Below are 27,283 nucleotides of genomic sequence, written 5' to 3'. Positions count from 1 at the left end.
ACATTCAAAATGCCCATTCATACCAAAGTAAATCCCTTCAATACTGAAACAGTTTTTCCCCTCAAACTGAAGAAACTCTCCAGCTTCACAATGAATATTTTTCTTTTCTTCTGTCTTCTTCATGGGAGTTAACAGATCTCTTCACCAATGAGAGTCTCCCAGAACCCACAGAGAAACAAAACTATGGAAGTGAACTTTGGAGCTCTATTAACTTAGACATTGGCACTTTATCGCTGAAAGCCAGTTCCATGATTTCTGATATCTAATAGATCTGATAGCACTGTATCCGATCTGATATACATCACATTAATAAAGAAGTGTCCCGATGTCCTTGAGAGCTCCCACTCTTTCACTTTGCGCTATTGTTGAAAAAAAAAAAAAACAGCAACCATGACAAAAACTCGAAAAGGTAGAAAAGACCAACAGCAGTGTTAATCTATGACTTGGTACCAAATTTTCTTAAGCCTCCAAAACAATTATTCTTTCCTGTGCCCTCCAACTGTACAGAAGGTTACCTTATTCAATCATATAATGAGAGACAATATATTCTTTGACATCCTTGCTCTCTATGAAAACTTGTCTCCCCATTACGTAACACTTTTAGCTTTGCTGGAAACTGAAGCAAAAATTGAATTTCCTTAGTATGCAGCTGAGAACAATATGGCGACATCTCCTTCCGTGATGCCAACACTTTAACAGAAAAGTCCACAAATATTTTCATACTTTGAATCTTGCATACTTTGATAAACATTGAGAATTTGTGTTTCACCAATTAAATTTAGGAATTTTACTATAACATGCCTTGGTTTGATTAGTGAAGGGCTGTTTGCTCTAAAGCGATGCACACACTCCATGATAATGGGCCTATCATTTGCATTGATCTCCAATGCCTTAGGAAGCCAGGAGGCCTTGAATTTCAGTAAAGCTTCGCCCTGAATTGTTTCCGGTATACCCACGATCCTCAGATTATTATGCCTGCTTCTATTTTCCAGCTCATCTAATTTATTTTCCAAGACCTCACTTTTGGTATGCAATTGATCAACCGTCAATGATAGTCCTTCAGCTGATCTTTGTGAGCAGCAACCATTTGTGATGAGCTAATAACTGCAGCACTGAAATTGTCCACTTTATTTCTCAGCTCATCTACCAAGGATAGGAGTTTTTGTAATTGGTCAAAAACAGCCACCTACATGGCATGAGTCAAGTGTTGTGGCGTCTGGCCGCTGCCGCGTCCCATGGGCAGCTCTTCTTACCCCTCACCAAGCCTGTCTACCTTGGCCTGCAGACACGGCCCGAGGAAGCTGCCATTGCTGCCCTCCTCCACTGCAGCCGGATGCCAAAGTTGGCATGCCTTCCCCTCCAGGGTCCCTTAGGCACGCATGCGCGACTCGCCCCAAGTCTTAACGGGGCCATGGCGGGAAATCCACCCACGGCCCCACCTGATGACATCAGCAGGAGGGACTATTTAAAGGCAGCTCTGCCTTCCCAGAGCTGCCTCAGCAATGGCTCAGCTCCTCATGGGTAGTGTGTTGTTCCAGTTCCCATTCCAGTTTCCCGAATTGCTCTTCTGGCCTTGACCCTGGTACGTCCCTGGATTTGTCTGCTCACTGCCTGCCCCAACCTCGGCTTGTCTTCTGGATTTGTCTGCTCACTGCCTGCGCTGACCTCGGCTTGTCTTCTGGATTCGTCTGCTCGCTGCCTGCCCCGACTCTGGACTGTCTGCCTTCACTTATTGTCCACCTGCAACCATCACACAGAGACCCACGCCTAAGTCCAGCCAGCCCTGGCACCCAAGGACTCAATCTGCGGGGAACGAGGGCTGGTAGTGGTGAAGGCCCAGTAGGGTCTCCGCAGCATTCCAAACTGCCTGCCGATGGCGGGGACCAACAGTGGGGTTTGCCTCCTGCAGGTAGCATCAACCCCACCTCAGCCCAAGGTTCTACATCGCAACAGTCAGTTCTCGCATCATAGAATCAGATAGGCCCTCTGCAGCAGTGCTTGCTTCTGCCACCATCTTGTCCTCTGCTACCGGTGGTTTTTCCACACCTTGTTGCTTCACTCTGCTCCTGGTATCATTATTCGTTTTGAAAATAAAGTTTATTTATTTATTTTATAAACCGTCGTTCCAAATGAAGATCACAACGGTTTACAATATGAATCAAGGTTGATGTTCTTTTATGTCTCAATTGAGGAGGAGGGCAATAGGTTTGTAGGATAGGGAAGCTGTTTAGTAATTTACATGGTTGTAGGGGAGTTGTCATGAGCTACGTTATTCTCTCGTTACTTGGTTATCTAGGAATGCTTGCATTCACCCTCAATTGTGGCACTTTCAGTGGCTCCAGACACTGATTTAAAACAATTTCCCTGCAGGTTCTAAAAGGTAAATTTTATAACCCGCGTGCGGTTCCCGGCGTGCACACATGGACGCATCAGTTTTATAACATGCATGCGTTGTCATGCGCAAGTTATAAAATTTGCTACACATGCGCACCTGATTTTATATCGGTGCGCGCATATGCGTGAGTGCCGATTCGTGCACATAAGGGGGGGAAATTTTACAAGATGCGTGCAGCTATGCGATAGGCCCTTTCCCCTTCCTAAACCCCCAAGATAACCTGGCTCCCATTTCCCCTATCTGCCCTGCCCCCTAAAACCCTGCTAACTTGTTTTTGTTTTAAAACTTACCTGCTCTCCGGAGCAATAGCAGGTTGTATGCGTCGATCGGCTGCTGGCGCACGCGTCAGCAAGATAGTATCTAATGGCGCTGTCCCGGCTTGCCCATGCCCCGCCCAGCCCTACTCTTGCTCCCCCCCCCCCTTTTGCCAAACCCGTTCTTCTGTGTGTATGGGCAGATACGCAGGTGGCCACAGGCATTTGAAAATCCCCATAGCGCACACGCGGCCCGGCCAAGTGCGTATCTGTCCATTTTGGTACGCGCCCAGTTTTCAAAATTGGGCCTTTAGGGTGCAAACGTCACCGACCTCTGCTCAGAGTGACGTCATCACCGGACGTTATCTGCTTTAAACTTCTAATGCAGTGGTACCTTCAAGTCAACAGATTTCCAGTAGATATGATTTTGTGACACTGCAGATAGGAATTTGACAAGGTAAACACTCCCCAAGTGTTGCAGTCTTGTAGCATACTTACTGACTACATTAGCAATTAACATTTATGAAATTAACAATGATGCCAAGATTTATTAGCTGTTCTTAAGCACAGTTTCTGCTGTGTACAGCTCTGTCAATGCAGACTTGTTTCTGTTTGCATGTAGTGGAAATGGATTTGACATTTATGAAAACCACAAGACAAGTTGAGACTGCCAAAGAAAATAATCTCCAGTCGTATGGTTTGTGCTGTTCTTATACCACAGGTTCAGTTCTTCAGTGACCAATAACTAAAGCAAAGTTTCTCAAGCTTGTCTTATAATAAAATGTATATGGAGGTAGAGTAGTATGTGCACTGTATAATATTTAAAATCTGGATGGAAAAGGCGTATAATTGTACCCTGTATCACAGAACTATATAAAAGGATGGATTTGTAATTCACTCTTTAACAATTAGTTAATGTAAAAGGTCAACCATAACTCCCATACCCTGCCATTATAGTCTCCTTACTAGAAGCCCTACTGCCTACTGTTCCCTGTGATTTGCCAAAAATGTGACCCCATGATGAGGCCTCCTAGTGTTTGGGGTTGGGCAGAGACGCTTGGGTTTGTATTTTTGCCTGCATAGCAGGATACATTCACCTTGGTCACAGAACTTTCTTTCCCTGAATAATATTGGGAGAAAGACCACAGCAGTCACTTGCAAGCTTTTTATCTTTTTCTAACACCTTCTTATCACCAAATGGTGATATGAAGGTATTAGAAAAGAAACACACATTGCCAGATTTTCAAAGGCTTACGCGCGCCGAGCCTTTTTTGCATAGGTCCGGTGACGCGCGCAAGCCCCGGGACGCGCGTATGTCCCGGGGCTTTGTGAAAGGGGCGGGGCGGAATCAAGGCCTCCAGCACAGTGGCCGTGCTGGGAGATCACACACGCCGGCACTTGGCCGGCGCGAGCAACTTATTAAACAAAGGTGAGGGGGGGTTTAGGTAGGGCTGGGGGGGGGGGCGGGTTAGGTAGGGGAAGTTGGGGGGCGGCAGAAGGAAAGTTCCCTCCAAGGCCGCTCCGATTTCAGAGCGGCCTCGGAGGGAACGGGGAAAGCCATCGGGGCTCACCTAGGACTTGGCGCGCGCAAGGTGCACAAGTGTGCACCCCCTTGCATGCGCTGACCCAGGATTTTATAACATGCGCGCGCATGTTATAAAATCAGGTGTGCATTTTTGCGCGCCGGGTTGTCTGCACAAATGTACACCCACGCATACCTCTTAAAATCCGGCCCATTTTGTTATATCAGGACTTATGGCTAAGAAAATAATTTATGTTCCACTAGGAAATATATTCTCCTAAGTGAAATACCGTTCTAATAGAAGTTCCTATAAATGAATCTACTGGTATATATTGTTTTATTTTTAGCTAGTAACACAAAGCACTTGCACGGAATTCAGTACATTCAATGGGCATGCGATGAAATGGATTGGTTTATAAAATGAATGTTTCAGAACTCGATAAGTACAATTTCCATTTCAGTTAGAAAACTGTGGACTTCAGAGCATAAATATTTTAAAAACTGTGCTTATAAAAAAAAAAAAAAAGAATAATTAGAAGCAGCTTGTTACTACACTTAAAGGATTTCTACCTTTCAGTTTTCTCTTTACCATACAGGAATGATGTGATTTCTAATGTGATGAGACGTCATTAGTAGCAGGGACTGCCTTTGGGACTCACAAAGTCTCCTGAGTCAGTTAGAACAAGCAGTTTCCTTCATTTTAACCTCTTTCTCTGAACCAAGTCTGTTAGTAACAACGTTTTCATGCAACCCGGGGCCTGCTGATGTGGCACAGAACAGCACAAAGGTACTGGGTGTCATAAACTGGCATCTGGCACATTGGCACGCCATCCCACCAACTGTATGCAAATTAGAAAGACTTTTTTTTTAATTTTTTTTATTAGATTTGTTTTTGAGCATAGCCTGGCCCCTTTTAACATTTAGAATCAAACAGGCAAATACTATAAAATCAGCTATGTGTGTGACAAGGCCTGGAGGAGTAAGTTTTCCTGCTGTTTTATATTGGAATTTGCCTAGAACAGCAGGGCATTGAAGCCATGGGAGTCAATCCCCTATGGGTCCTGTTCATTCTAGGCCATGGTTTAAACTTTATATATGTTAATTATTAAAGGAGGCAGCTGGTGGTAAAAGTCACTTTGAAAAAAAATAAATAAAGAGAGAGAGACCTTCAGATTGCCTACATGAGGCTGCTTGGCTGCTCAGTTTCTTTGTTAAAAATCCCTTTTTATAGATTTAGCTATGCCACAGTAGAAACGCACTGGGGCTAAGGATGACTTAAGTGTAAGGTCCCATTATGAAGCAGGCCAGAACATCAAAGAGACCAAGATACAGCAAGCTCCAGCCAACAGCTTAATTCTGCCAAGAAATCTACAATGATATTCTTGTAAGAAAGGGAGCCTGAAACAAGTCAGAAAATGTCAAATAAAGAAATGGCTCCTCACCCATTGTCTTTTGAAAGAAGACTATCACTAATGACCCCCTAAGGACACATTAGTGTGTGAAACGTTTTGATCATCATGTCCTGACTGGTTGTACGTAGATTATAAGCAGATACAATGAAGTTCTCTTATTAAGGGACAATTTTGAATAGCCTGCATTATTTTCAATAAGCGGTTAGGGGTTTGCTTTCATTTCCAAACCCCCTCCCAGCCCTCTGCCGCCAAAGTTTTCAACAGAAACAAACACCCCCCCCCGTTGCCATAATCCAAAATGGCATAAGCCTCAGGTCTTCTGACACCATTTTGGATTTTGTAGCAGCATGCAAGGAGCAAATGAGGATTGCTTCTGCCCCATTTCAACCCAACGAATGGGGTAAGATGCTGAAGAGAGTCCAGTAGGGTCTTGAGGGAGGCAAGTCTGAAGACATCTTGGCAAGACCGAAAGGGCTTCTTTTTAATGCCTTGGCTGCAGGGAGGGTGGAGCCAGGACCACATATTTTCCATTTCATTTAATCTTGTTTTGTTTTTTTTAGATTTCATTTCATTTCATTTTGTTTTAAAGAAATACAACACAATGAAAAAAGAAAATGCACATTAAAAAAACAAACAAACAACAAAACAAAAAGAAACAAAAATAAAGTGCTTACCCCTAGTGAGGCTTCTTTCAACCCCCATGCAGCGGAGCTGGATTTCAAAGGGAAACAACATTTTCCCCTTTGAAAAGCAAAAGCTGCAAAGTTTGTGCGCTAGAAGCTCCTGCATCCCTTGCACATACTATTTGTGTGGGCGACGTAAGGGGTAAAGTAATGCGTGGGCTTTTGAAAATGCCTCTGTACTCCACCAACCTAAACACGCACATCAGAACATCCCATGTTTGCTTTTTAGTTGCTCCGGGGACAGGTCAAATTGCCTGGAGAAATGGGTTTTTACCAGTGTAAATGGTTTTGAAAATTGCCCTTTACAAGACAACGGGACCTATTCACTAAAGGCTGCTAACAATTAGATAGGGGCTTTCGTACCCGTGTGCAGGCGCATGCCCAGGGACGCAGCCATTGTTTACAGGTTATAAAATAGCCTGACCGCACGGCACTTTTCCGTGGGCGTACACTTATGCACATAAATTCTTCTTCTACCTCGTAAGCTGAGGAATTTTAAAAGGGGCACGTGTCCATGCCATTGCCAGTTTCACCAGTTCGTCCACCAGTTCTCCCAGTTAACAGCCAGGTCCTCCAAACCCCCCTCCTTTGATGGTCTACACTCCCACCCAGTTACCTCTAGACTCTTTAAACCCCTGAGAAATGGCTCTTTTTATTTTTAAACTTACACCTCCTCCTATAGCAGAAGTAAACTTACGTGGCAGGGATCCAGGCGAACGTCCATGCGTGTAAGTATTTACGTTGACATCTCTTGGCCTCACCTCGAAATGCCCTTGTCCCGCCCAGGCTACGCCCATGCCCCCTTTTGAAAATGTATGAGATATGCGCACGGCAGGAGATACGGGTGCATCTTGGCAGCTTTTAAAATTAGGTGGGCGCGCGAGCTGCACATGCCGAGCTTTTAAAATGTACCTCTTAATCCGCATTCCAAGGTCTTTTAGCATGCACACTAAATCGCAACCAATTTGCTACCAGTTTCGTTTAGGACAGAACTCGTGCCAAATCGGGCAAGTGTTTCTGCATTAAAGTTTACCTGGAATTGCATACAAAATATTCATTAGGGTGACAATGAGTACATTTGCTATTATCAAAGCAGCCTCCCCAGATTTCTGATCTTTCAAATCCTTCATAATGGGCCGGATTTTCAAAGGGTTACGTGCGTAACCGGGCTTACGCGCGCCGGGCCTATTTTCAAAAGGCCCAGCGATGCGCGTAAAGCCCCGGGTCACGTGTGGGTCCTGGGGCTTTACTAAAGGGGCAGTCTGGGGGCAGGGTGTGGCCGGGGCGGTCCGGGGGTAGGGTCAGAGGCTCCCGGCACAGCGGCCATTTGCCCGCTGTGCGGGGGATCGCGTGCCGGCAGTTGGCTGGCACACACAACTTACTTCAGCCCCAGGGCTGAAGTAAGTTTTAAAACACGAAAAAAAGAAAAAGGTAGGGGGTTAAGGGCGGGGGAGGTAGGGAATGGGGGAAGACAGCGTGGCTCAGCGCACGCAAGGTGCACAATTTTGCACCCCCTTGCGTGCGCAAGTTATAAAATCAGGCAACCATTTGTGCTCGCCCTCTCGCACCTTTTAAAATCTACCCCAATTTGAATTACATTTGCATTTTTCTTTAAATAAAAATCCTTATCCCCAGCTCCCACTCCAGATAGCAAATAAGTTGCCTGGGGGGGTGAGGCAGACAATGTTTCCTTAGGAATCAAAAAACACCTAACAAATGTTAAATTATTTCAAATGCAGAAAAATCCATAACATCTCAAATGCTTGCATTTCATTGGGTTCTCTACACATTCCACTGTCATTTTTAAAGTCTCATTTTCCTTAATCAGGTGACTAACTAATGTCCCCGAGTCATCCATATTCTTTTCCAAGGCCTGCATTCTCTATTTCAGTTGTATTATCTTCTCATCCTGCTGCACCAACCCTATATCCAACTTTTCAGCCAGAATTTGGAATTTACTCACATTGGCACCTACTGAAGCTTTTAGACAGACTAAAACAAACCAAACCATCTATAAAGTTATTTCCTGTGGTAACGAGTGCATAAAAATGAGAATGCCCCAAAGGTAGGAATGGTGCAAAGAACCTCCACCTTCTTAAGCTCCCTTGTAAGGAGTCCAGTATTTGGGCCTCAGTTTACATCCCGTCAATCTCAGGGCTAACGTGGACATCTTCCAAAAGTTCATAAACTCTAGTCTGAAAACCTTTCCCGCCACACACCTAAATCTTGGGAGGCTGAAGAAATCCCAGGGGAAAGCATGTGGTATACGGTACATATATAACAAGGTTATATATGTACCGTAAGTTGATGAAGGATTCATAGGTAGCGTAGGGGTTGCTGGACTTAAGCTTCCTAGGCTCTGTATGAAGGCTCCAACCACTAGAAATTAGCAGTGAACAAGTTGCTACCTCCTTAGAAGCCACTGAAATAACAAATTTGTCCACTGAGACTCAGCTCAACCCCTTTCTTTTGTCCAATAAGCCTGGAAAATAGTATATCCACAGTGAAAAGAAAAGATACACTGTAGGCGTAATTTCTCAACAGAGAAACAGATATTTCCTACATGGCAAGTGCCATACTGAATTCTGCATTCTCTATTGCTGAGCTACCGGTATTTACTAACTCATCTTGAACAATATATATTATAGTCACGTAAAAGCTCAGAGATGACACACCAAGATTTTGTTCTGTAACATTTGCCCTCTGCTATTTTAGCATTTGGGCATCTTATAAATGCATTTGTTAGAATGTATGAATGCAAATCACAAGATGCTGTGTTTTAGCTGTCATGCTAAATGCTAGATGCTTTTGTTAAGAGGTTACTTGTCAGTTGCAGGGATTTGACCAATATCTGGAAGTCTGTCAGATTTCCAGAAGTCAGACTGCACAATGTCTGGGCATCTGACAGTTACAGCTATCATAGGGGGAAAAATGTCTTAGTGATCAATAACGCCATGCAACCTTGCCCAAATAAGGAAATCTACCAAGGCTGTTTGACCTTGTCACATCAACCATCAGACATCTCTTGCAGGAATTTGCTGCATAAACACAACCCCTATTAATGACCAAATAAAACCTGTAATTTGTTTAAATGATTCAACCAGTATGTTTAGCCTTTAAAAAACGAATGCAAATATTTTTCATTTAGGTCGATTTACCAAAATTGTTTTTGGTCTATGGAGGGCAACAGTAGATGTATCCTGAATAGCAACAGTGATAAAAGCAAATATTTAGGAGATATTTGGTGAAAAAAAATAAAGAAATATTCAGCAAGGCTTGTAAAACAGGAAGAGGGGTGAACATAAATGCTCCATTAATGCACTCCACTCTGCTCGCAGGCCTATCCACAAATACAATTTGCACAAATATATGTATATATATATATATATATATATATATATATATATATATATATATACATATATATATGTACCTTCTATTCACCTAGGGGGTAGATATTCAAAAGCCATTTAGACGGATAACTGAAAGGTTATTCGTTTATATGGCTAATTTGCTATTTTAAAAAGCTTAACCAGTCATATTGTAGCTGGATAATAAGTTGGGGGCATTCTGGAAGCAGGCAGTAGACGTTCCCGGGAGAAGCGGAGTTAGCTGGTTAGGTTAACCGGACAACTCGGATAACTTTATTATATCCGGGTATAGTCAGTGGTGCTGCCGTGCCGTTGACTATCCCAGTTAAGGTACCCAGGTAGGTGTGTCCGGCTAAATTAACTACCCGCTCAGCAGCTGAATATGGACCCCAAATATATTTACCCCTGCTCGATGTTGATATTTGCCTGGGCTGGAAGACTGCCACAGCCACTGAGCTTGCATTACTTCTCATAGCAAGAATTCTGATCTTTTTAAAACTTTTTTAGGCTTCACTCATTGGCCCTTGTGCTAAAGGCTAAGATGTATGCTAAGGTCCTAGAAGGGGCAATTTTCAAATGTCCACTGGTAAGTGCAAAGTTTGTACATACGTTTCCCTGCAGACACTTGTACCAGTTCTCAAAAAGCATGGGATGCACCTATGTTCCCTTTGAAAACTGCCTACAGTAAATGTACTCGCAGAGATTTGCACCTGATTTTTCAGAGGGTACATAGTCCATTAAAAAAAACCCAACACAAACATACATAGAGGCAGGGCTTTTTAATGGGGGAACATGGCTGAAGGGGGACTTTATTCTTTATTTTATGTTTGTACCAGTTCAAGGTTTGGGGGGGGGGGGGTTCCAACTCCCAGGGATTTTCAGCACATGGGGATGGGGAAGGGGGGTTTCTGGGCCTCTGCAGTCCCTTTAAATGAGGGCAGCCCCTAGATGGGAAGCTGCCATTGAGGCTTGCTGTGGCAGGGAATATGCAATGTTCCCAGCCAGGGCAAGGTCCCTGAATGATTTTTTCAGATGACCCAGTGCTTTGGTTAGGTTGCAATGAACCAAACTGAAAATCAAATTATTTGTCACATTTTTTTCCTTTCAGAAAGTACAAATGGCACATCCCTAAAAGCACATGCTTTATGGTGTGCATGTACATCTCCAGCCTTTACTTTCTCCTCTTCCTTCCTCACCATACGTGTTATCCTGCATTCCTCCACCCGAATCTTTGTGACCTGACTGTTCTGGCCGAGCCCCTGCCCCAGAACTCCCTCTCTGCCTCCCCTGAACCATAGCAGGCCTCCTTCTTGTAGTGCCTACTCTTCTCCTGCCACGCTGAGCCCTCTGTCTCTCCTCCCTGTTAGATCTACGGATACATTCGCCTCTCATGCACTTTCCATACCCTTCCATATTCTATTCTTTCCCCAAACACATCCTCTGACTCTGCTCTTTCAAGACTCAAACTCAGTCAGAAGACAAACGGATAGAAACATGTTCTTACTCGCTCACTTCTCTGTCACCCACAGACCTTTAACAAAAGACAAACAATGGACTAGAAGACACAAGACAAGCCATTCAGACTTTTTTTTCCCTCTTCTCTTTCCTCCTCTAGTCAGCACTGGCAACGAGCGCCCTGTGCCAGGCTTCCTTCTATACTATTTTTTAAACGAGAAAAAAATGGGGAAAAGGAGACTCAGAATGCTCATTTTAGTGTATATTCACTCTTTGTAGGGCTTTCACGTGCTATTTAATTATAATTATTATTTATTAATTATTTCTTATATCACGCTAAATCCAAGTATGTTGTTCATTGCAAGTTACAAATAAAAACATAAACATATACAAATTAAAATTTCCATATATAAATCATAACAAACATTTACATAAAAGAATCCTTAAAAAACAAACTTTTAATGGTCATCCAGATAAACCGCTGAGATACTGTATGTTTTTGGGTTTACATGCATACTAATGTATATAAGCTATGAATGTAGTTTGCTCATGCTTATAGTAAGTGTGCAATCTAAGTCACATTTTAGCATGTATAATTAATAGCCTTGCATATGCTAACATTTTTGCCATGAAATTTAATAAATAGCCCTCTTAGATTTATTTTAACCACCTTGACTTATTTTTAAAGTTTCCCATACAAAACCACTGCTTCATGCAGTCTTATCTCTAGCATACAATTACTGTACATATATATCACGCATTAGGGATGTGCATTCGTTTGCAATGAAATAGGAAACAAAGACGATATTTTCTATTTCGTTGCGTTTCGGGGGCTGCCAAAACAATAGGAAAACCCATGAAATTTCATGTGCTTTTCTTATCATTTTGGGGGGGGGGAGGGGGGAGAAAGGGCACATTAAAAAAAAAAACCCAAACCACACCCCAACCCTTCAAATTTAATTAATTGCAATCCCCACCCTCCTGACCCCCCAAGACTTACCAAAAGTCCCTGGTGGCCCAGCGGGGTCCCGGGAGCGATCTCCCCCTCTTGGGCCGTCGGCTGCCGCTAATCAAAATGGTGCTGATGGCCCTTTGCCCTTACCATGTGACAAGGGCTATCGGTGCCATTGGCCGGCCTCTGTCACATGGTAGGAGCAATGGACAGCCGGCGCCATCTTATTCTTCCTACCATGTGACAGGGTCCCAGGAGCGATCTCCCCCTCTTTCAGACTAGGACTAGGGGGCACTTCATGAAGTTAGCAAGTAGCTCATTTAAAACAAATCAGAGAAAATTCTTTCACGCAATGCATAATTAAGTTCTGGAAATCATTGCTGGAGGATGTGGTTAGGGCAATTAGTGTAGCTGGGTTTAAAAAAGATTTGGATAAGTTTCTGGAAGAGAAGTCCATAAACTGCTATTAATCAAGCTGACTTAGGACATAGCCACTGCTATTACCGGCATCAGTAGCTTGGGATCTGCTTAGTTTTTGGGTACTTGCTGGGTACTTGTATCCTGGATTGGCCTCTGTTGGAAACAGGATGCTGGGCTTGATGGACCCTCGATCTGACCTAATATGGCAACTTCTTATGTTCTTATCCAGCTAAATTATAGCCCTACTCTGAACATTATTGCTGATGGCGTACACTTTCGGCGCTAGTATGAACAGTAATGCAGAAGTGCCCAGGATCACACCGTTCAGCGACCCTGGGCCTGTGATTGAAATGGAGCTGCAAGTAAGGCACGGGGAAGGGGAGGGAGGGCTGAGTAGTATAGGTAGGTGGGAGGAGACTGAGGAACCTGGATTTTTGTTTTCTAGATTGGGGAGGGAGGGAGAATGGGGAGAGGCGACCCGCACCATTTACACTAATACACTTCATGTGTTGGAGGGGTTTGGGGTCCCTACCAATAGCGAGGTCACTGAATAATGGGAGGGGGACTTGGAATCAGGCCCTGAGGCCTACAGTTTTTTTGTTTTGGCTTTTTTTTTTTTTAATAGGATTGCCAGTTATCCAGATATCTTTGAAGATATCTAGTTCAGTGGCAGGTAAGCCTCCATATTCAAACGTAGCCAGTTAGGTTTTTTAGTGATCCGGCTACATATAGCTGGAGAACTTTTGCCAAATACATTCAGTGAGACGTTTATCCTGCTGAATATACAGGATAAGTTAGCCAGATAACTTGTCCACTAAACGGCTTACTGAATATGACCCCCAACAGAGATACAGCACATAGAAGTATCATGCAGTAGAAATATTTTGGGTCACACTGTTTGGGCATCCAAGATATTACAAAGAAGACATAAAACAGGTAGAGTTAAATTACTGAGGGGAGCTGTCTCAACTGGGGCTGTTCTCAGAGAAATGCGATCACCTTGAAAAATACATCAAAGAACGTTTTCATGGACTAGAAAGAAATCTTTCTACTCTGCATCTGCAATTATGGACACAATAAAGAGCCATCAGCCTATGTTGGAGGAAGGTTCAAATTCATTCAAATGATATACTGGAGTGTGGTTAAACTTGGAATAATACACTGACTACTGAGTCAGCTCTAACTACCTGAGTAAACATTTCAAAACTTTGGAGCCAATTTTAAGTTTTAAATGGTATAACTTTGTGATGCCGAGTGCTACATGTTGTTTTCCACTATTGGTAGCAGATAATTACGGAAGGGATTGCCTCTTTCCCCGCTCCATCCCAATCCCACAACAGCTGAGGCAGCACCCAATTAGTGGCCAGGCCTCAGACAGCTCACGGAGGAGCAGGGGGGATGATGGTCGGCTGCCTGACAACTTCTCATAACAATTTACTTCATCAGCTGGACTCTGCCTTTAACACTGGCTCCGTTTTTTTTTTTAAATATGGGCTTGAAAAAGAATCGTTTCACTTTCTCTCCTTTCCTCAGCATCCTTTCAGGTTTGCAATAATTAGGACATTCCTGCTGCGTTAAAATAGCACAATAACATCCTTTGACCTGCCGGAGGATTTTCTCAACAACAAGGGCCACAGTGAGGGCTGTAAAATTTGAAGAAGAATGTTTTTCAGAGAAAAAGCTCCCTGACATCTACCCGCGGGTTGTTCCTCCTCTAAGAGGAGCCCGTTGCAGTAGGAATCCAGAAGGTGGAGGCCTGGAGAGTTAAAGGCTCACTGTTCCCTGATTACTCCTGGTGGAACGGCAGTCAAGCCTCTTAAATATTATTTATGAGGCTACATTTTATGAAAATAAATAAACAAACAAACAAAACTAGGTTGCACTGCAACAATAGAACGAATTCTGTCAGCTACACAGAATCGGCACAGAGGCGAAACATCAAAGCACTAATTAAATTACACCACCACGGAACTTTCCATCTGGGCTCGATAAAGCAGCTCCAGGGCATTCCTTCACTGCCACAGTATAATTCGACATTTATAATTGTAATTATTACCTTGCCATGCTTACACATTCATGCAGTATCTAATAAAATGTGTTCTCTCTGGACGGACTCTGATAAACGTGGACTCCTAGTCTGCCTTTTGGACTTGTGCATCATACTATTAAATTAGACACAATGCACTGTAGATAATGTAATTTATTTACAGATTCATGATGTATCTGGGTTAAAATATTTCATATCTAGTAGATAATTGTTTAGCAATCAGTTTACTACGTAGCTAGGTAATATAGCTAGTAATATATATATTTAGGCATCTACATTAACCACTCACAGCTTAAACCATCTAATTATACTGTATAAAATTATACTGTATAAAGCATTGCTGTATTATATCTATTACCTTAACCATCTCGTGAATTAGACCAGTTCTGCCTTGGAATGAATCTGATTCTTGGAATGAAGCTATCCTCTGCTCCATTTGAACGCCTTGTGACGTGTTCTTTGTGTTAAATATCGAGGCAGCTTTTCTCTTCATTATCACATTGGCTTACAGAGCGGGTAAATTAGCAACTTTATCATGTGTCTCCCTTTAATTTTTGTAAAATGAGGCTAAGGTTGTTCTTTGCATGTCTCCTTCTTTCTTGCCCCATGTTGGTTTGGAATGCCATCAGAACATTGCTCTTCCAAACGTTTTTCCCCTAATCCACTGTCTGCCCAAAAAATTGATACTGTACAAACTAGATTCTTGCACAGCCTTGACATTCTCGCTTTCTTCACGAGGTGCAGGGCTGCCGTGCAGGAGACCTGCATTTGGTTTCCAAGCCTGGTCTCTGCTCCTCTGGCTGGCCTGGGAGGGGGATGCTGTGGGGGCAGTGTTCACAGCCTCGGGGAAGAGGGCATCTCAGCCATCGAGCCATAGGAACACCAAGCGGCCAGACGCAGGGTGCACAGGTACTGGGAGCTAGAAGGCAGGAGGGGTATAAAACAGGGAAGAAATTCTGAACCGCTGCAAATGAAGGCTCACGGCACCGCCATCCAGCACAGGCCACTTCCAGTTGAGCTGGAAGAGCAGGAGGAAGCTGCTGGGCCCAAAAAAAAAGGTCGCTCACTCCAAGCGGAGATTTGGCCAACATTCTCTCCACCTAGCATGTTGTTGCCCAGGTAGAGTGTCCATCAAGCTAGGTAGAGAGACCGTTGCCCAAACCACTTCTTGGAGTGAGCGTCCTCACTCCGACGGCCAGCAAATCTGCACTAGAGACCACTGTTCTGTCCGTAGGTCTCATGTGGAATGCGAAAGTGGCCCCCAAACCCCCCCGACGCTCATACCTAATCCACACCACGCCCCGAGTTAGTAGGTAGCCCTCCCATAGGGATTCAAATACCTATTGTAGGGCATAGGCACTATAGTAAAGTCTCTACTCTCTCTCTCTCTCTCTCTCTCTCTCTCTCTCTCTCTCTCTCTCTCTCTCTCTCTCTCGAAAATAAGGCCCATAGTCTTCCACAGTCTCTCTCTCTTACATAAGTCTTTCTCCCCCATAGTCCATATCCCACAGTATTTCCCTTTCTCCTCACCAGTCTCTCCTCCCCCCCTTACAGGTCCATTCCCCGCAAGTAAGTCCTCTCTGTGTTCCTTTCCCACTAGTCTCTATCTCACTCCTTTTCCTAGTCCATTTCCCACCTCTCCTTCTAACCCCAGTCCATTTTCATGTCTCTCCCCCAGGCCATTCCTACCAATATTTCTCTTCTCTCAGTCCATTCCAATCAATCTCTCTCTATTCCACCAATCACTCTCTTCTCCCATCCATCATCAATCTATTCCTACAATCTCTCTCTCTCTCTCTCTGTCCTCTCCTAATCCATTCCCATCAGTCTCTCTCTATCCCTCCGGTCCATCCCCACCAGTTTATATCAGTAAGCATTGCTTAAGATTATGTTTTATACATTATGAGTGATTCTGAGGTGCACATCCTTATTTCTTTGTTATTACATCAATATGTTTTCCATATGTTGTATATATCTGCATGTAAAAATTAAAGAGAAGCATGGGGGGTCCTGCAAAATGTTTGGAGGTTGAAAAGGGATCTATGCTCTCAAAAAGGATGGAAACCTCTGGGTTAAGGCATATATTAATGAAGCACATCATGCAATGTTCACATTTTGAAGAGCTTAGCCAGTAGAACTTATTTAAGTGTAATCAAGTTCTTGCCTTCCTATCACTGAAATTCTGAGAGCAGATAAAGAACACAAGGCCTAACTGGTCTTATTACATATGAAGAGACTCATTATATGCTTTTTGATCCTAAAGAGCTTTCCACTTTCCTGAGGGATCAATCTGTTTAGCATTTGCCTTAGCAAGTTTCTCCAGTGTTGCCATCTGTAGAACTTTACTCACTATGAGGTAGATTTTAAAAGCCTTGTGCGTGCAAAAATGGCCACATACACGTGTAAGTTGGACTGTGGGAATTTTAAATTGCAGGAAGGGTGTGTGTGTCCAGAAAAAGGGGCAGGGGCATTGATCTCCACATTTCCTCAGTCAGTGTGCATATGTTATGTGAGAGAGAGAGAGAGAGAGAGAGAGAGAGAGAGAGAGAGAGAGAGAGAGAGAGAGAGAGAGAGAGAGAGAGAGAGAGAGAGAGAGAGAGAGAGAGACTCTCTTTATGAAGCTCAGTCTGAATCTCTATATATGGACCATTGTAAGGGGGCACTTTGATTCGGGGTGAGTTTTTGGGAGGTGGGTTGGGGTTTGGCAGTGTTGTTACAGACACATTCAGAGGTATTCATTGTAAATTGACATCATTAAAGAATTTTAGACCTTATAAGCAATGAAAATTCTAACAAGAGGAGCTGATTTGTATCCTACAGTCTCTGCTAGCTGCATTGTACAAATCAACTCCTTTTCATCACTTATAAGGTCAAAAATTATTTAATGATGTCAATTTTACAATGGATACCTCTGAATGTTTCCGTAACAACACCAACACCCCCCACCCCCCAAACCCCAACCCACCTCCTGAAAACTCACCCCGAATCAAAGCTCCTTCTTGCAATGGTCCATAGATAGAGTATCAGACTGAGCTTCATAAAGCGGCTCTCTCTCCCTCTTAAATTCCACCCATTAGTATGTGTTTGCAGCTGCTGGTTTGCTTTTTGATTCTCTTTTTTTGACTTGGGTCTTTCTAATATCGAAGGACCTGATAGGCCATTTGTTATATTGTCTTTTTGTTTTCCTTTTTTCTTTAGAGATTTTTTTAAATTGCTGTTGATCAATGGCATTTCATTTTCAAGATGTTTCTTGTATTTATTATTTGTAAATGTTTATAAACAGAATAATAACATAAATACATAAAAATACACATTTTTGCTTGCATTAGCAATGTACCATCTGGCCAGAAGTCCCCTTCTCCAGAAACAGCACTCATCAAAACTCATTTTGTTAGCACTATGTATCAGAAAAAAGCAAGTTATTCTTGACTTTAAGCAGAAGACATGTTAGAAATGGCTTTTCAAGCTGGATTTATTTAGAGCAGCTTTAATTTTCTTTGTATTTTTGGCGAAGTCCCTTCGTATCAGCAAAGCAGGTAAAGCTGTTCAGTCAAGTAAGTCTATCAGATTTTATGGGTTGTGAACTCACCTGAACAATCTGGGATCCATCATCATACTTGGAAACTTTTGAGTTGTGGTCACCCTGAGCTTGCTGTTGATTAGCAGAGGGTGGGGGTGGGTGTTGGGAAGGAATGGAATAATATGTGCCAGCTTTCTCTCTTCCACCACCCCTCCTATACAGGAGTGCTTTTATATTGGAGTGGACTGGGAGGGAACTGGGCAAAGGCCCGATTGTGTCACTGTGCATGCATTTAAAAATCCCCCCCTTGCGTGCGAATAGTGTTATGAATCAGAAGGTGGACCCCTGTTCCGAGGTAGAGTCAGCGCTACCTAAAAGGAAACAATCCCCTTAGGTTTCTACCATCGAAGGGTGAGGCCGAATGCTGTAGCTGTTGAACGAAGACTTCACCCTGGAAGCTCGTGATCCCCCCAGGAGAAGCCCATAGGGACCCGGCCGCTGGGACTTAGGAGACTCCCCTGAAGACTGAAGAAAGGTCTGGATGCAGGCGCCTCCTTCGGGTCGTGGGTTCCAGACGGCTGGTGCCTCCAGCAGTTCATAGCAGTCTTGAAGAAGGAGTCACAGAGTAGTCCAGAGCCGGTCCGCGGGTTCGGTACACAAGGGTTGAAATCCAGTCCAGGGTCAAATCAGGAGAAGGGTCTGAAGCCAGTTCAGGAGAAATCAGGAGAAGGGTTCGAAGCCAGTCCAGGAGAAATCAGGAGAAGGGTCGCAAGCCGTACCAGGATCAAGCCACGGAAACACGAATGCCGGTCCAGAGGTCAGAAGCCAAGAGTCAATCCAACGGAGCAGGGAAGCAGAGCGGGACGAAGAACCAGGAACAAGAAGCTCAGGACTAAACCCAGCCAGGAACCTTGATACCAAGGCAAGGTCTGTGGATCAGACCTTGCCTTAAGTACAGGAAGTCAGGGGAGGAGTCTCAGGGGGAGCCATGACTATTTCCTGTCATGGCTCCTTTAAGAATACTCATCAGCCACGCGCGCGGCTCTAGTGGAGGCAGAGGGGGAGGAGCCGACCTGGCCGAGGAACCATGCGGTCGAGCCTGGCTGCGGCAGCGGCCGCAGGAGAAAACCAAAGAGGGCTGCCTGCAACTGCAGGAGCCCTTGACGACACCAGACGCCTCGGGTAATTATATTCACCGCGACCGCCGGCCCGACCCTGGTTGCAGCCCCCCGCGGCCCGCGGCCATGACACCCGGCCCCGGTCACGGGCGGCCGGCGGTGCTAACAAGTAGGCACCCGCACACCATTATAAAATTGGGGACAGATGTGCGTACAAGTAGTCTATTTTATAACATGCGTGCGTCAATGTGCGCATGTTATAAAATTGGAGCATCCATGTGCAAGTGCTAGGAACTGCGCGCACATGGACGCCCATGCAGCCCTTTAAAAATTTACCCCATAATGAGGTTCTTAGGAGTCATCAGTTGAGTGATATATTGATTTCCTGTGTATGAGATGGTCATTGAATGTAATTGATTTTGGGGGTTTTTTTAATTGCTTTGTAATTGTTTTTATTATTGCATATCTGTTTGTCATAAGTTTGGTCTATTTTGATTATGTATGTCTAGTTGTAAACCATCAAGATTTGTGGAATGATGGAATAGAACAATTTTAAATAAAATGAATAAATAAATAAAGAGAATCTGGGCATATGTACGACTTTCTGACATTAATCCAATGGGGTCTTTATGTGTTAGGCAGCATAAGTGTCCAGCCATAATCTGGAATTGTTTTCTGATACATCTGGTTGTATGGCTTTTGCTGTCTATTTTGAGGATGCTTAGGGGTGAATTTTAAAAGCCTGGCATGCTCCAAAACTGGGAATACACGAGTGTGTCCAGCCGGCGTGTGCTGAGCGGATATTAAAAACCGTCTGTATATACGTGTATCACCTGGTACACGCACAAGTGAAAAAGCCCAAGAAAGGCAGGGCATTGGTGTGGTCTGGACAAGGCAAGGGCGGATCATGGGCAATCCAGGATATTAACATGGAATGTGCATGTAAATATTTACATGGAGAGGCACACACCTGCTGCATAGCTTTACCACTGCTATGAATGGCGTGCAAATAAGAAAATAAAAAATTCTAGGCTAATCAGTGGGATTTTAAGGGTTGGAGCTAACAGGGGGAAAGGGAGACTATCAAACTAGGGGGATTGGGAAGTCCTATCCCTTAACTGGGTGAATTGGGAATAAACTGGGAAAACTTGGCACACATCCCTTATAAAATTCCTCCACTTATGTAGTATAAGCAGCATTTGAGCGCACATGCACGTCTATATAAAACTGTGTGCACACCTAAGTGCGTACATCCTATTTTAAACCATAGGCATGTATATTGACATATGTTCTAAAATGGTTGTGTCCTTTGGCGTGAGCTGGCATATACAAGTACATGTGTGCTTGCGCAGCTGATTCAAATTTACCATCTTGGTACACAGAGCCATTGATGAAGGCTTGGCTGGTGAATAGGATCACTCAAACAATGTCTGTTGAGATGTTTCCCATGGTACTGAAAAATATACAGGGAGGAACAAGCAAATAGGCAGTCTTCTGACTTGATCATATGGTGGTGGTGGTGAAAGCAATCTGTAGTTTTATTTATTTACTAACTTAATTTTAGTCTTGTGTAATTTCATGCACCATATCATGGTTAGTAGTGGTTGGGGATGGAAATCGAGGCGGACAGGTTAAGGTTACCACATGAGGTATATTACATGAATGAGGTGATAGTAAGCACACAGCACAGTGCCAACCACTGCCCACTGTCCTTTTAGCAAGCACCAGCAACAACAGGAGCTCTCTCATGCAATCAGAGTGAAAAGGTTGCTTAAGCAAAGCGTTATCTTAGTATTATCTCTTCTGCACCTGCCACAGCATGTGGCACATGCTCCTTTTTGACTGAAATCATCAATGAATTATATCCTCATTGCTGGATTTGTGAATGCTGCCTTTCAGAGCAACGGGTGTTGCATAATATTCTTTTACTGCATCCAATGAATCACATAGAACTGTGAAAAACAGCAAACTGGAATGGTTTTAAAATGATGGGACGTTTAGGAACAGGAGCTCAGAGTTTTACCAAAATGAATTCAAGATGCACTTAGAAAATATACTTTTTTTTTATCAAAATAAATGCCTTTTAGTTAAAAAAAAACCAGTACTAAACATTTTACAGAATCATGAACCATCTTTTCTGTAAATTCAGAAGATGATTAATTAAAAAAGGGCAGCAATTACTTGTTATCACCTCAAAGGAGAAATACATGGCCAGCTTCCTTGAATATGATTCTACATGCTCTGGAATTTTAACAGACACCATGAATTTACCTTTTTGCCAGTATAGCAAACATTAAAATGACTGCAGTATCCCTACATTCTCATGTTTCTGGTTGAAATCCAGCAGGAAGGTGCCCAAAATAAAACTGTACCCAATGTGCACCAAGAAGGGACCTGTTGAAGAATATGAAACTAGCAACAGATGCATCCACACTTTTTTTTTCTCCAGTGAAGAATAATTTATTTCTTATTATTCCAAATTGCACAAAGCCAGTAAGTGAACAGAAACATGGCACAAGTTTTCGGGCAGACTCTGCACAGTTCTGATGGAATTGAAAACAAAAGCTCATGGGGCACAGGGGGCAGAATAATTAGCTTTTGCCGCAGGGTATTGCATTCATATTTGCTTTCATTCTTGCAAAATAACATTCATCTTCCTCCTTAATGAGAAGCAACTTGTATTTCTTTCTCTAGCTGCAATGTATGTTGTAAATAAAGGCGCACTACATTATTATTCTTACTCTTTCATAATGACTCGGCTACAATCTTTATGGCTAGAACTATCCATAAGTTTAAAGCCTATCAAATGATAATGGATGAAGAAATCCCTTCCAGTGCAGGTGCCTGAGCCGGGGGAAAACGTGTCTAACCGTCGAGTTGATACACGCTATCTTTAGGTAGCAAATAGAACACCAGAAGATATGAAGGCAGACAAGCAGACCTGGACTTAGTAAATAAATAAACCATTCTAAAGGGAAACACAGGATATGGGAACTAAATTATTAATATCTTCAAAGTAAGTGAGATCACACTTAAAAAAAAAACCAACAACAGAGACAGCAAAAGAAGACTTTACTTATTTACAAATTTTAACCAATGATTTAGAACATTAATTACTCTCACAGATAGCTGCTGTTGCTTGAAATATAGTTATTAAATGTTGATAGCTATATTTCACAGCTGCAAGCAAAGACCCTGCAGGAAATGACAACGTTTCATCTCCAAGTCTTTTGTTAAATTGCATGGGATGTTGTGCTCACCGAGAGAAAGGTTTGGTTTTGTTTTGTTTTTTTACCCTAGCATTAACTTAACTCTAACCTGTATTAATAACACTGGTTCTTTGTTTCAGTTCAAGCGCCCTGCATAGCCCCCCCAACCGCTCCAAATTTGGAAGATCAGCTCAATGTACCTGGATATATCTCTCTCTACTACGTCACCATGTCCTGGGAGAAACTTATTTGAAGATGTATAGAAAATCCAGGTTTCGTACCATCGACAATGGCATAATCCCACAATGGAAATTTGTGGAAAAAAAAAATGACTGACAGCTTTGTGGAAGGGAAGTCCACCCCCAGCTTTTCTTTCACTGCAGACAGCGGGGCGTAGTGCGCCATACGCTGCTTTTTCTTCTGTGGACTGCAGAATACTAAAAGCGTTGGGATGTAATCGAAACCCTCTGGCTGCCTCTCACTGCAGCTATACTTAGGCAGGGACACAGACAGCCTGTATTAGTGAATAAACCTCCAGGAGAGGACTGCTCCCTGGGGGTTTTACGGTCATGTGATATACTGGTACAAGTTACATTTTCGAGATGCCTATGAACCTTTTATAGAAGCACTCGGGACGAAGATCTGTCACACACCTTGCTAAATAAATAGGAGCACACACATCCCTATCAAACAACTCGTTTGAAAGCAAGTGAAAGAGAAGCAGCTCTACCATGCAGAGACCCTGCCCTCAGCTGTATTCTCATGAACAATTGTAACCAAAAGGACTATTGATCAACTGACTGGCTTAAGGTCCCTTGTTCAATCTCAAGTTGGGTCTTCCTGGCATTGGCTAGGGAGGGGGAGGGGGAGGGGGGAGTGGTCCTCCCTCAAGCCTAGCACCTGCTGGCTGGATCAGGGGCCTATGATTGCAGGGGCACCAGAAGGAAGCCGGGACATGGCTTCTGGCTGAGGTCTGTCACCCTGATAACCAGACTAGGTATGGAGAGGCTGGGTGGGATCTAAATTAGAAGGGAAATCCCCAGGTATTTGTGAATGAAGGTGCCTGGAACCAGATCCTCAGCCCTGTTTCCAATCAAGCTGGAAGTACAAAGAAGTGTAAGGAAACAGCTGGGTCAAAACAACAACAACAACAAATTAAAGAGAATTGGATGGCCTTGGTAGAATGCTGGAACCACTGGATTTGCTAGAACAAGAGCTCATCTGCCCAATAGCAAAAATTAAGAGAAATCAAATAGGGATTTTTTTTTGACTGAATAAATTTGGGAACCAATTAGTTGTATTGAGCTACTAACTGAAAGTTATTACTGTCTGCTTCAAAAAATAAAAGCCACAATATTTAAAAACCTGGGGCCATTTTTTGGGACGTTTCTTCTTTTAATGACACCCTCAGCTCTCTCTTTTTTTGCTATCTCCTTTCTGGGAGTTTGCACATCCTTCTAGGAGGGGTTTGCTGGACAGCCAGATAGGCGCTATAGATCAGTCAAATATTCTCATGTAATATTAGACATTTACTCTCACTAGAGATTTTTTTTTTTTTACTGCAATACAATTGTTCCCAGTCTTTCCTCCATTTCATTATTTTCCACTAGTGTGCAGAGTGATTTTGTGTCTTTGCACATTTTTCAGGTCTGTGTACCTAGTCTTGTATAAAATACATCACACCATGCTCCTCATGATGAATTTATCAAGAAATCGTTTGAGTCAATAGAAGTAGCATCTTTCTGTTTCCATTATTGCTATTACATTATTTTGAATATTTGCCAAGTAAAGCTTCCTATCTATCCTTTTATTACTTCTTCTGTTTTTCTATGGCTTGACTGCTTTCTCTTGTATTTCTTGGCATTTTTCTTTTGTTTAATTTTCTCTTCCTTCTCTATTGCATTTCATCCACGTCTCCTATATTTTGCTGGAGTGCTTATAACCTTGTCACACTTTCAGCACTCTTCTCTCCTTTCTCCCTTCCCTAGCCATCTCCCTATAATTCTTTCTCTCTCTCTCTCTTTCTCCCTTCCCCTCCCCCTCCCTTTTTCTCTCAGGTTTCTTCCTCTTTCTCTGCTCTGCCCTAATGCAATACACTGACCCAGTGCTTCAAATTGATAAGCAGGGTGAATGCTGGGTGCCCTTTCAGGCATATGATTTAAAGGGAATGCAGATCTTTAGCTGGTGCATTTTGTGGGAGAACAATAGTACCTTACAATGTCTCAGAACAATGTGGGGGGGGGGGGGGGGGAAGCAGTGACCACAAAATAGTACCAGTATTTCATAATAATTGTTTAGTGCCTTCTGATCAAGAGCTATGGGGTCTATATTCAGTGGCATGTAGGAGGATAACTAAATGCTGACTTCTGAATATTTCAGCCACTTACCTAGCTAATGTTTAGCAGGTTAATGTACGGCATTGTGGGGCAGAGTTAAGTTAGCTGGATAAATAATCAGACTAACTCCAATATTCAGAGTTAGCAAATAACTTATCCATCTAACTCTGTTAGATGATTGTGCTGTAAAGTAATGCTAAAGTTAGCTAGCTAAAGTAATACTGCTAACTTTAAGACTGCCGGATATATTCAGTGGTGCAACTGTGCTGCTGAATATCCTGCCAAAATTAGCTGGTTAAGTATATCTGGATAACCTTGCAAGGTGGCCAGAGGCTGAAATTACCCCTTGTAATCACTAGCTGGCAGACACCATCAGTTAAGGACTTCATCTTCTCTTATATAGTTTTCTTATGGAGTGAATACTTACATACCCTATGGTATAGTTCAAGGAAGGAAGGAGGAAAGCGTTATGATCTGCAATCATGACAAGAGAACCTCAGGTGGCATTATTTTCTGCAGTCCGTGTATTATGCATTGAAATTTCATATGAGTCTGACGCTGTATGTTAGACCGTAGCACATGAAGGAAACTCATGTTTGGCTCTTCTGTCTGACAGGGCCAGAAGTATTTGTTTGTGTCATGGGCGCAGTACCAAACCCACTCCCTTACCACAAACCATGGAGTAATACATTCTGACACGCTGGGCTCAGATAGCCAGAGAATGTTGAGGACATTCATGGTTCCAATTGTTTCATATCAAAGTGTCTGACAGGAAGGGTTAGGAGCAATTCTAAGTAGACATTACAGGAGGTGAGTTTTCAAAAGATGCACATGGAAAAAAATAGCACGTGTGCCCGTAAAATGGCATACATGCGAGTATACGCTATTTTAGAAACTGGAATATGCGTGCGTATATCGGGGTCCGTGAGTAACTTTCCACAAACTGGAGCGGGCCAGGGGTAGGGCCAACATTTACATTGTATAAGTGATGCGCAGAAGCCTTTTACTTGCATGTATTTACTGCCGGTCAATATCAGGCGTAAATGGTCGTAAACATCTCAAAAGTGAAAAAAATGACTGGGTGGAGGGGTCTGTGTGAAATGGGGGGACTTCAGGCTGAAGAGCCAGGTGGGGCTTCACAAGCTACAGATGGATTGATTGGCTGAACTGGTAGACTAATTAAATAAAACTGGCAATTTCATTACTATGCACATTTTATAAAATCCCCTGATTTATGCATGGAAAAGCCAACTTAAGGGGGGTAAATGCATCTAAATAATGCGAGCAAATCTACTTACATATCCCTTTAAAATCTGAAGTACAAATACATGGGCATATCATTTCCACATACTTATCATTCCGATTATCCGGCTAAGTACTGCCTTTGCCTTGGCCATTACTTAGCCACATAAATCGAAAACCTATCCAGATAAATGCCACAACTTTTCTAGATAAGTCCAAACTTGTGCAGCTCATGGTTTTTTACATACACAGGAAATGTGTACACACATATGTACTCATGTTTTATAACCTGTGCATATCATTTGCGAGCAGATTATAAAATACAGTAGTAGATTACCGTGTGCCCATATAGATGTGTATATGGGCCCACATGAGCAGGAAAGTTATCCCCTCTGATTGTGCCTAAGGCATGCGTTTTCTCTAAGCTACTGAGCTGGTAAATTATTATGGGATGCACACTGTAGAAAATAAAAGCCACATGACAATAAGATGTGATTACTGGAGGGAGTTAACTCTGCTGTGTTGAGCAACATGAATACCAAGTGGACCAAAAAAGGATTGGAGCAATTAAAAGTAATGGAATAAGTGATCTTGCTCTGTTATTTTCAAAGGCACTCATTTATGTTGTGCAAAGACTTTTTCTATAAAAGCAGTGATTTGATAAGCAAAATGTAATAAGCAATTTTCACTTTATTTCTATTTTTAGGTGATTTTAGAGCTTCTGAAAAGGCTGATTGACAAGACAACTGAAGAATGAAATCCCCCATTCATCCACAAAAAAGATTCATCACAGGCTTCAGCCGTGAGGTCTTCTGCTAGGCTGCCCTGCCAATATGCCTTAACCCAACCCTGGCATGAGCACCGCCAAGAGGGAGGTGTATTTGAGCCCGAATGCCATCTCTCACCTCTCTGCCAAGGCTGCAAATAATGGTACCATTTAGTACAAAATTGTATTGGTGTCTTTCTTTTTTCTCTTTTTCACAACTTAAAGATGGACAGATCTGTATTTAAAGGGGTTTGACTGGCTAAGTTTAGACTTTGCTAGACAAACCCCCAAATTTTGAATTTCCCTACTCACCAAGTGGGTAGGTTTTAACCAGGTAAGTCATTTAAAAAAAAAAAAAAAAGGTGCTGTGGGAGAGTTGTGGGGTTGGGTTTAAGCCAGTTAAGCCTGGACATGGCGGAGAGTAGGACCAAATTTATCTGGGTGAACTTCCCTGGATAATTTTAACCCTAACTGGGCACATTCCGCCAATCACCTCAGCAAAAGGCAATGCACCACTCACCGCCCTGACTTCAATGTTGAAAATTTCACCTTTGACTACAAATATATGTGGGGAGATATGT

The 27,283-nt window shown here is 42.9% G+C and overlaps 1 long non-coding RNA gene across 1 annotated transcript in view; it reads right to left on the bottom strand.

The window, feature by feature from the left end:
• Nucleotides 1–22,754, bottom strand: part of LOC115089300 — a 33,254-nt gene extending 10,500 nt beyond the window's left edge. The window contains exon 1 of the long non-coding RNA XR_003856052.1: nt 22,559–22,754. This is a non-coding gene — a long non-coding RNA (uncharacterized LOC115089300). The remainder of the gene's footprint in view (nt 1–22,558) is intronic.
• Nucleotides 22,755–27,283: the final 4,529 nt, after the last annotated feature.

The sequence above is a fragment of the Rhinatrema bivittatum genome, chromosome 4 (genome assembly GCF_901001135.1).
Source record: "Rhinatrema bivittatum chromosome 4, aRhiBiv1.1, whole genome shotgun sequence".
NCBI lineage: Eukaryota > Metazoa > Chordata > Amphibia > Gymnophiona > Rhinatrematidae > Rhinatrema > Rhinatrema bivittatum.
Note: the sequence above shows the minus strand (reverse complement) of the source record. Positions and strands in the feature narration are given on the sequence as shown.